This window comes from Telopea speciosissima, chromosome 9, assembly GCF_018873765.1.
Source record: "Telopea speciosissima isolate NSW1024214 ecotype Mountain lineage chromosome 9, Tspe_v1, whole genome shotgun sequence".
NCBI lineage: Eukaryota > Viridiplantae > Streptophyta > Magnoliopsida > Proteales > Proteaceae > Telopea > Telopea speciosissima.
This window is the reverse complement of record NC_057924.1, coordinates 14,975,527-14,985,872: the sequence shown is the minus strand read 5'-3', so window position 1 is coordinate 14,985,872 and position 10,346 is coordinate 14,975,527. Positions and strand designations below refer to the sequence as shown.

General features: G+C 40.2%; 1 pseudogene; it reads left to right on the top strand.

Moving 5' to 3' along the window:
* The first annotated feature begins 795 nt into the window (after positions 1-795).
* Positions 796-7,383, top strand: LOC122638663 (annotated as a pseudogene).
* Positions 7,384-10,346: the final 2,963 nt, after the last annotated feature.

Genomic DNA, 10,346 nt, shown 5'->3' with positions numbered 1-10,346 from the left:
AATTCCAAATCGATAATGTGTCGGGTTTTACAAAACCCGATAGTTGAGATCGATAAGAAGGGAAAAAAGGGTGAAGCTTTGAGGTCTTCAATTGATAATAATCCAAGTATGATAGATGCTTGTTTGAAGCCCTGCCAATGATGCTCCAAAGAAGTAATCGATCTTCCAAGAGTTGTGAGATCGATTTCCAAAAAAGGTTGAAGCAGTCCAAATCGTAGAGAGATAATTCAGGACTATCGATCAACTTTTAGGGCATTAAAATTGAGGTGGATTGGAGGGCAGCACTCGAACCATAATTGGATCACCTCATTAGTGCTACCCTTGAAGGGTTGAGAGAACCAAGCAAAGAGAAAGGAGAGAGAGAGAGGAAGTCAATGAAAAGAAGGGAAGAGAAGGAATCGATGGAGAGGAGAGTTTTGAAAACCCTAGATCGAGAAGAATTTCTCTCGATACCATGTTATCAAAACCTGAATTCGAGAATGCTTGAATGATCAATGAGATCATCAAGCTCTCTATTTATAATAATAATAATAAAAGAGATTACAAAAGGAAACACTTTCTTCACTACTTGTTTCACGTGAACAGTGTCACAACAAATTACAACTCTACCCTTGTTCAAAAGTACATAAATAAAGCATAAATAAAATACCAAAAGTACCCTTATAATATTGGCCAACACATCTCAACACATTGCCTTTAGGTTACTCTTGTGGTTGGATTAATTTATAAAAATCTTTGCAGAAGGCTAGAAGAGAGATTGTATTCAGTTTGTTCATCTGTTGAGTTCTATAGACCATGGCTGAAGCAAGCCATCTGCAAGATAAAACAGATGGCTCGAAATAAAATAAGGCTGGGAAACGTAAGGGTCGTAAAGCGAAGAAAAGAGTGAAACCATTTCCAAGTACTTGAGAAAGGGTTAGAATAGACAAGAAAATGCAAAAACTGTTTTGCAGAAGGGCAAAAGAGCATACTTCGGATGATGAGGACGACGAGCAGCCCACCTCGGAAGTGGGAGAAGCAAGTAATAGGGCTCTTGGTCAAAAAGAGGTTTTGGAGGGAAATTCCAGTGGAGACAAAGAAGAAAATGGTCCAGGTGGTAGTGGAAACGAGGATTCTTCTGAAGATGATGGAGATCGAAATCAGCCAGGAATTACAAAGTTTGTGGAAGGCTGTAAAGCATTTAGAATAGCCTTTATTAAGATCACTAGGAAGAATATGCCAGATAATCCCCTAGTAAATAAACAGCCTGAGTTGTGTACCACCTTTTATATTCAACTTTAACATATGAATCATCTAACGTTCAATGAATATCTTTGCAGGGTCCTGTCCTGTCGGCCCAGAAGAAGCTTGCAAAAGAGGAAGCTGAATGGAAGTCTAAAGGGGAACCAAGAAGGAGAAACAGTTGGTAATTTGTTTAAAAATCCTACTGTGCTTTCAACCATCCAATTCAATTTAGTGTTGCTTAATGTTCTTGTATTTCAAAAATGCAAAAGCTTTTCTAGACCAGCAAGTCTAGAGGATATTCCGGAATCAAACCAAGTTTTGCCATGTGGAAGGCTGATCTGGCTATTTCGACCATATAGATATCTAGGACACGGTCTAAATTGGCCACATTAACTTTCAGATTCAGATCTAATCATAAACCCTCCCATGTATTTGCATATTTCCATCGTTCACTAGTCAATTTCTTCACTGGAATTTCAACAATTTGCCACTTGGCCAACTCTTTTTCAGCTGAAACTTGGCTTTTGAGCAGTTGACCTAGGGGTCAACTATTAAAGTTGTTAGTAGATATGTAACAGGGGTAGTTTGGGAACTAGACTGTGGACTAGTTGCCTTATTATGTATTTTATCTTATTTGTCTCTTTTTACCTTTTACCTCCCTAGGCAGTTGGATGTAATAAGTTATTAGTTCTATTCAAGTAATATAGAGTGTAGAGAAGTCTCTCCTACGCACACACATTCAACCGAAATACTCTCTCTTGTTTCTCCTTGTCTCCTTCTTCCTCTCATCTCTTCTCCTTTCTCTCATCTTGTTCTCCTCTTCTAACTAAACCTAAAATCTAACTTGGTATCAGAGATAAGGGTTTGAGAGTCGTATCCATCCTCCTTGTTCCTTATTTTTTCCTCTCTTTGGAATCCAAGAAGATAAGGGATTCCAAGGAAGAGGCTCTTATGTAAACTGCTTGTGAAGGAGTCTGAAATAGGTTCTTTTCAACCTATTCAAGTGATTGATGCTGCTTCTTGAGCTACATTGAAGCCCTTATGAAGTTTTAGAGCTCACCCAGCCTCATCTAGGTTTTTCGCCAGGTTCCTGCTGCAGGCCTTGTATCTCCTTCTCTCGGGCTGTGTTTGGATCATGGAGTAGCTCTTTAAGATCGTATCTGAGTCCTACACAACCTGCTTCAATGGTGGATGAAGTTATTTGAGCAGCTCGAAGTTTCTATGGAGTTTTGAAGAGAACCAAGACTCACTAGGGCTTCCGCCGATTCTCTGTTGCGATCCTTGTTTTGCCTGCATTTCAGCAAGTATTTGGACCATGGAGCAGCCCACTGAGATCGTTTTTGGGTCTTCTTCATGCCTCTTGTGTCCCCTCTTGCTGGTTGCTGACTTCTTTTGAGCATAGCTCAGTTTTGTGAACATCCATTCTGCCCAGGTAAAACAGAGACTGCTGCTAGTTGCTTGTGCTTTGCTTTTTTGTGTAATATGGACTTTCTTCTTGCTTGTGGGATGATTATGGACACCTCTAGTTGAGGTCTTGAGTGGATTCCCCTTCTTGGATAGTGTTAGGGTGAAGTTCTGCCCATTTTTCTCTGGTTCCTCCATGCTGGAATTCCAGTTTGGTGTTGGACTTTTCTATTTTTGGGTTGAGTGTGTACTCCCTAACTGCTGTTTGTTCTCTGTTTTATGGTCAAGTGTTTCTTCCCATATAAGATGGCTGATACACCTACCTCTGAGCTTGGTTCAGCTACTTCACAGCCCCCTCCCACAGCTCCTCCAGTTGTTTATGAGAGCACACCTACACAGATCTCCTTTGTGAAGCTTGATGGTACCAACTATTTGGACTGGTCACACTCTGTGAGGCTTTCACTGAAAAGCAAACGAAAACTGGGGTACATTACAGGCACTATTACAGCTCCAGCGCCTGGTTCACCTACCTATGACCAATGGGAAGCCGACAATTCTACAGTCATGACATGGCTGATCTTCTCTATGACTCCTGAGATTGAACGAAAGTTTATAAGAAAGGAGACTGCCAAGGCAATCTAGGATAGTGTTTCACAGACTTTTGATAGAGTGGGTGACTCTGCCAAGGTCTATCAGCTCCACCAAAAGATTAACTCCATGAGGCAGGGTGATAGGACCATTTCTGAGTACTACAATGCCTTTCTTGGCCTTTTGGAAGAATATGACCACTATAGGGATCTCCACTTGAAGGACCCAGAGGATGAGGCTACGGTATATCAAACTCTTGAAAAGGAGTGTGTCTTCACTTTACTCGGTGGCCTGAACCCTGACTATGAGCCCATCAGGCTTCAGATCTTAGGCCGGTCTCCGTTTCCATCTCTTAGTGAGGTCTGTAGTTACTTACAGAGTGAGGAGACTCGGCGTGTTGCTATAGAGCCAGCTTCAGTATCCTCTCTTGAGAGGTCAGCCCTCAACTCCAGTTTTTCCAGAGACACCCGCGGAGGTGGTAGAGGACCGGGGCCTACCCGAGAGGTAGCCAATACAGTGGAGACCGTTGGTGCCAGTGGAGTTGGTCAGGACCGGTTTAAATGTGATCATTATGGGAGAACTGGACACACCAAAGATAGGTGTTGGTCTCTTCATGGCCATCCTCCTGGCACACGTGGTCATGGTGGCCGCAAAGGGGGAGCTCGAGCTCACTCTGTGATGATTGAGACAGATGCTATACAGGATGACTCCACCTTTATGAAAACAGTGGTTCGCCGGGTCATGTCACAGCTTAGCTCATCCTCTACACCTTCTGTAGCCAGCTCCTCATCATCCTCAGCTTTACAGGTCTCTACTTCAGCCTCTACTGCAGCCCAGTCTTGGGTAATTGATTCTGGTGCCACTGACCATATGACTGGTACGTCCCATAATTATGATTCCCATACCATTTACTCTGGTAAGGATAAGGTTAGGATAGCTGATGGCTCCCTATCCTCCATATCTGGTAAGGGTAGTATTCCTATCACCTCATCTATTTCTCTTACTTCAGTTCTTCATGTTCCTAACCTTACAGTTAACCTTTTATCTGTGAATCACTCGACAAAATCTTTGAATTGCTGCGTCACATTTTTCCCTTCTCACTGTCTTTTTCAGGATTTGGTGACGAAGAGGATTATTGGTAGTGGACGTGAAGAGCAAGGCCTCTATCTTTTTTACCCTTTTTTTCCCACAACTCAGTCTTATGTGTGTGGCCGTACTGATAGTAGTTCTGTGGAGTCTGTTATGTTATGGCATCGTCGTCTTGGCCATCCATCTTTTGTTGTAATGAGGAAACAGTTGCCCCACTTATTTTCTTCTGTTGCTTCTTCTCATGTTTTTCAATGTGAACCATGTATGGTTGCCAAACATTGTCGTTCCTCTTATCCATATCATGGTAATAGAACTACTTCTTTATTTAGCTATCGTTACTTTGTGTCCTTTGTTGATGATTTTTCTCATGCTACTTGGACTGTTCTTATGAAGCATAAAAGTGATGTTTGTGATGCATTTAAAACCTTTTATCAGATGATTCTTACTCAGTTTGACACTCGGATCAAAATTGTTCGATCTGATAAAGGGGGGGGAATATATGTTTGGCGGCCTCCAAACCTTCTTTACTGATAATGGCATTCTCCATCAGCTAGCGTGTGTTGACACCCCCCAACAAAATGGGGTTGCTGAGAGAAAGAATCGCCATTTATTGGAAGTCACCCGTAGTCTCTTGTTTGGCATGCATGTCCCCAAGACCTTTTGGTCTGCTCCTCTCCTCACTGCCTCCTTTCTCATCAATCGCATGCCTACCAAGAATGTCAATGATGCTATGCTTGACCCAAAGTGGAGACAAGCTATGTCTGAGGAGATGATGACTCTTGAGAAGAATGATACTTGGCAGTTGGTGGATCTTCCTAAGGGACGTGTCCCAGTTGGATGCAGATGGGTCTATACAATCAAGTACAAATCTGATGGTATTGTGGAGAGATACAAGGCAAGGTTGGTTGCCAAGGGGTACAGTCAAGTCTATGGGATTGACTATCAGGAGACATTCGCTCCTGTGGCTAAGCATAACTCTATAAGAGTTCTTTTATCACTGGCTGCCAACAAAGATTGGCCATTATATCAATTAGATGTGAAGAATGCCTTTCTCCATGGTGACTTGGAAGAGGAAGTGTACATGCAACCCCCACCAAGCTTCAAGATGCCTTTAGCTGAAGGGAAAGTGTGCCTCCTCAAGAAGGCACTGTATGGTCTCAAACAGTCACCAGAGGCATGGTTTGAATGCTTCCAACAAGCTATTCTGAAGAATGGATATTCTCAAAGCCAAGCTGATCACACTCTCTTTACCAAGCGGGGCAATGGTACCATCACAACCCTTATTGTCTATGTTGATGATATTGTGATCACAGGAGATGATATAACTGAGATAGGTACACTGAAAAGATACTTGGCACAACAGTTTGAAATCAAAGATCTGGGCCCCTTGAAGTACTTCTTAGGAATTGAAGTATCAAGGATCAAGAAAGGAATCAACATATGTCAACGGAAGTTTGTTCTTGATTTATTGACAGAGACAGGGATGTTGGGCTGCAAACCAGCAAATTCTCCTATTGAGCAGAATCACAAACTAGGAGAAGATTGTGGTCCTCCACTTGTTAATGCGGGAAAGTACCAAAGGCTGGTTGGGAAGCTTATCTATCTTGCTATGACACACCCAGATATCTCCTATGTAGTGGGAGTGGTGAGCCAATTCATGCATGCTCCCAAGAGTGGCCACTTGGATGCCATGTATCACATTTTTAGGTATTTGAAGTCTTCCCCAAGGAAAGGAATGTTGTATGCCAGACACAACCACTTGAGAGTAGAAGGTTTCACTGATGCAGATTGGGCCGGCTCTGTTACAGACAGGAGATCTACTACAGGCTATTGTACCTTTGTGGGAGGTAATTTGGTTACATGGAGGAGCAAAAAACAGCCTGTTGTAGCCAGATCCAGTGCAGAGGCAGAATTTAGAGCTACTCATGGAGTGTGTGAACTCATATGGTTGAAAAGACTTGTTCAATAACTGGGATTTGACACTGAAGGCCCTATGAGACTCTATTGTGACAACAAGGCTGCCATCAGTATTGCCCACAACCCTATTCAGCATGACCGAACTAAACATATTAAGGTTGCAAGACACTTCATCAAGGAGAAGAAAGACTCTAGCTGCATTTGTACTCCTTTTGTGCAAACTGGTGATCAGCTGGCAGACATCCTCACCAAGGCCCTTGCCTCTCCTCAGTTTAGTTCTCTCTTAAGCAAGCTGGGAATGCATGATATATATTCTCCAACTTGAGGGGGAGTGTTAGAGTTGTTAGTAGATATGTAACAGGGGTAGTTTGGGAACTAGACTGTGGACTAGTTGCCTTATTATGTATTTTATCTTATTTGTCTCTTTTAACCTTTTATCTCCCTAGGGAGATGGATGTAATAAGTTATTAATTCTATTCAAGTAATATAGAGTGTGGAGAAGTCTCTCCTACACACACACTTTCAACCGAAATACTCTCTCTTGTTTCTCCTCGTCTCCTTCTTCCTCTCATCTCTTCTCCTTCCTCAACCTGTTCATAAAATTTCATCTCTTTCCAATCTGCCATGTGGCAATATTTGTGCTGATCTAGACATACCCTCTAGACTTGCTGGACCAGACAAACCTTCTTCCCCAAAAAAAAAATTTCAGAAACTTGGTTTGGCTTCAATTAATTGTGTTCATATTTTTCATGCCTTCTGCAAATCCAGGTGGGAGAGAAGGGGCATGTGAAACCTGCTAATTTCTTGGATTCACATGAAAAGTTTCTTCTCACGGTTGCAACAAAAAGAGGTATTATTATATTTTTTTTGGGTGAAATTTTGTTTAACCCAAATTCCCTGTCTGCCTCAGATTTTGTGTTTCCCTCGTCTATAACTCCATTTGCCTCTGCATTTTTTATGCTGGAGCTCAGTTGTTAGGTTATTCAGTGCTGTAAGTTGGTATCTTATTCGGTTTTTTTTTTCACCTTGCCACTCTTCTTTTAATCAACTGGCTAATGAACTCATTGGGGTGATGCTGCAGAGGTCAACAAGGCGCAAAATGCTCAGAAAGGTTTAAATCTTTCAAGATTTAAAAATGCTAAAGGGATATTAAATTGCTAATTGGAATGGGAAGTTGAAGTTAATTTTAAATGTTTTTGTTTGTGTCACCACTCTTGCAGTTGAGTTTAGAATCATAATTCTAAGAAATGTGATAAAGCTTCAGATTTTAGTAGTTTGAATAATTCCTTTTTGTGGGGTTTTTTTTTTTTAGTTTGCTTTTTAAGAGTGATTGTTCAATTGGCATGCGGTATTGAATTCTTCTACCCCTTTTAGAAGAATATTGAGATTATTTTGCTTTCTAGTTTCATGCAAAGAATGAAGAGAAAAGATTATTTGAATGTGGGACATAGTTGAAGTTTGTGAGACGGAGCCCGAGCCACATCGAACACAGAAGGAGACAAGTTCGTATTTGATGGATACGAGAAACAAGATGCCTGCACTGTTTCTGATCTTAGAAGAAATGCTGATGGAGAGCGCTTAAGCTTGAATATAATCTTCACCCTCACCGTGTTACTTGGGAGACCAAGCTCAACCGGATTGAGGTGGACATCCAGAAGACGTCCTGCACAAGAAACAGCTTGTTTGACCACCTCAACCACAAAACAATCGGCAGGAACATCACATACTTGTCTCCAAATAGGAAGCGCCTCGCGTTCATGGCAAAGAAATCAACATTAACCGGATGGGAAACCAGGTGAAGAAGATAATGTTCAAACTACCAAGGAGCTTGAGCCAGGACGAAGTTCCTTTTATCCATAAAGAGTATTAGACCAATCGATTCAAGATCCAAATAAACTTGGTTTGGATCATACCTGAATGTATATGGGGAGACAGCGGAAGAAAGATCAACAGATGTAGACCGCTCCCAGTCTTTCCCAAGAGGACGAGAGAAAGCATGAGCTTCTTATCATCACAATTTAGAGTATCAAACCCAAAGGCTTGAATTTTCCTGAACTCATTGTAATGGTTGGTTGGTTAATTGGTTGGATGCATCTATGGCTACAATGTGTCTGTGCAAATTAATTCTTGGTTTTGCCCTTTTAATAAAACTGGTTTACCAAGACACTGTGAAATAGTTTGTTATGAATTAAATACAAGTAATCCCATTTTTGGCGATGGAAAAAAAAATCGTCACTAAGCTAGGTTTCCATCGCCAAAAATATGGACGACAGTAATTATATCTGCTGCCAATGAGTATGTGAGTAGACGTAAAGGTTGAAATTTATTGTGGAAGTTAAAAATCCAACCTAAGTTTAGAAGTTTTTTTTATGGGAGGAGATTCTTGTGGGAGCATTGTCTCTGAAGAGTAGTAATCTAACTCATTTTCTACACACCAAAAAACAAAGGTCATTGTTGGTTTTCCAGGGAGGTGATGGAAACAGATTGACATCTCTTATTTGCATGCAAATTCATTAAGTATATCTTGGCTGTTAGGCCGTTGGATATCAGATCTGAAAATTTTTGTATAAAAAAGGAAAGCAAGTAGGCAGGTTGTTTCCAACTTGCCATAGGGAAAAAGTGTGCAGCTAAGGTAAGGATGTCCACAGATATTCAAAATTTCGTATTCAATCCGTGTTTGTATCCATTTAAGAGAATCCTAATCTGATATGAATATGATAATCCCCCTATCTGGCTGATTATTATTCGATTCGTTTAGCAATCCGATGGTAATAAAATATCTGAAATATATCTCTGTGTCCTTCTATCTGATTAAGTTACCTTATTGGATTTTGTTTTCTCATTTTTATAATTTTATAAGTTAAGATAATGTGATTCTTTTTTCTAGATTTTCTATTGGTTTATATATATTGTTTTATGCACTATGATACATGGAATCACATATCTATTAAAATAAATGCAAGATAAAATCAAAAGTAAAAAAACGTAAAAAAAAATTAAAGACTAAGAAAAGTAGAGGAAATGATAGTTGCTGAACTCTCCAGTCTCAACCCTAACTCTCATCAACAAAACGGTAAAGTTGTCAACGAATAGTAAAAATTCGTATTCAATTCATGTTCATATCCATTTAAGAAAATCTGTATTCAAAAAATCACTATTCAAAAACTATCTGAATCCATCCGAAAACTAATAGAATATTATCCAAATCCGTCTAAATATAATCGGATATGAGTATGATAATACCAACTGATCGAAGTCGCTTTTTAGCTGAGTGAGATTTCATACACTGATAAGAGCCCATGCAAATTAAGTATTGTCCCTGTTGTATTGTAATATGTGGTAACTCCTTATAACTTTGCATTTTAAGGTGGTAGCACTGAAGCTTCTGTGGCCTTCTTGTGAATATTTAAACCTAAGAGAAATATTTGACCTATGTACGCATGCAATCCTTTACTCAAATAACTTAAAACATCTGAAAAAAGAGGGGAAAATAAATTAAATCCTTATATTTGTTGCAAAAAAATCTATAAAACATCAATCTAATGGCTAGGACCAGAATTGACTCATTAACTAACAATCAGTTCAAATCGGTTCCAGGTAGGGATGTAAATGGATAACCGAAATCCGAATCCGAATTCGCATCCGTATTCGTTTAGGGGCATCCGTATTCGTTTAGAGATATCCGGAAAATAATCCGAATACTCCGATTAAAATCCGTCCGAAAAAAAATCCGAATACTTAATAATAAAAAATTAAGTAAATAATGATTTTTAGGGTTTTTGAAGATTAAACAAGTTCTAGAATATGATGAAAAGAGAATCATGATCTAAGAGATATGGATTGAGAGAGAATTGTATCCGCTAGGGGGAGGAAGGTCCGGGTTACACAAGGCAGATATGTAAACGGATGGTCGAAAATCCGAATCCAATCCGCATCCGAATCTGTTTAGAGGTATCCGTATTCGGCCAGGGAATATCCGGCTCCGATCACATCCGATCCGAATCCGATCCGTTTACATCCCTAGTTCCGGGTTTTAATCAGTTGGTTCCAATCTGATACCCGGTTCGGTCCCAGATTGACACCCCTAAATAAACCTTAAGAAAATGATGAGTAAAGATTGTAGA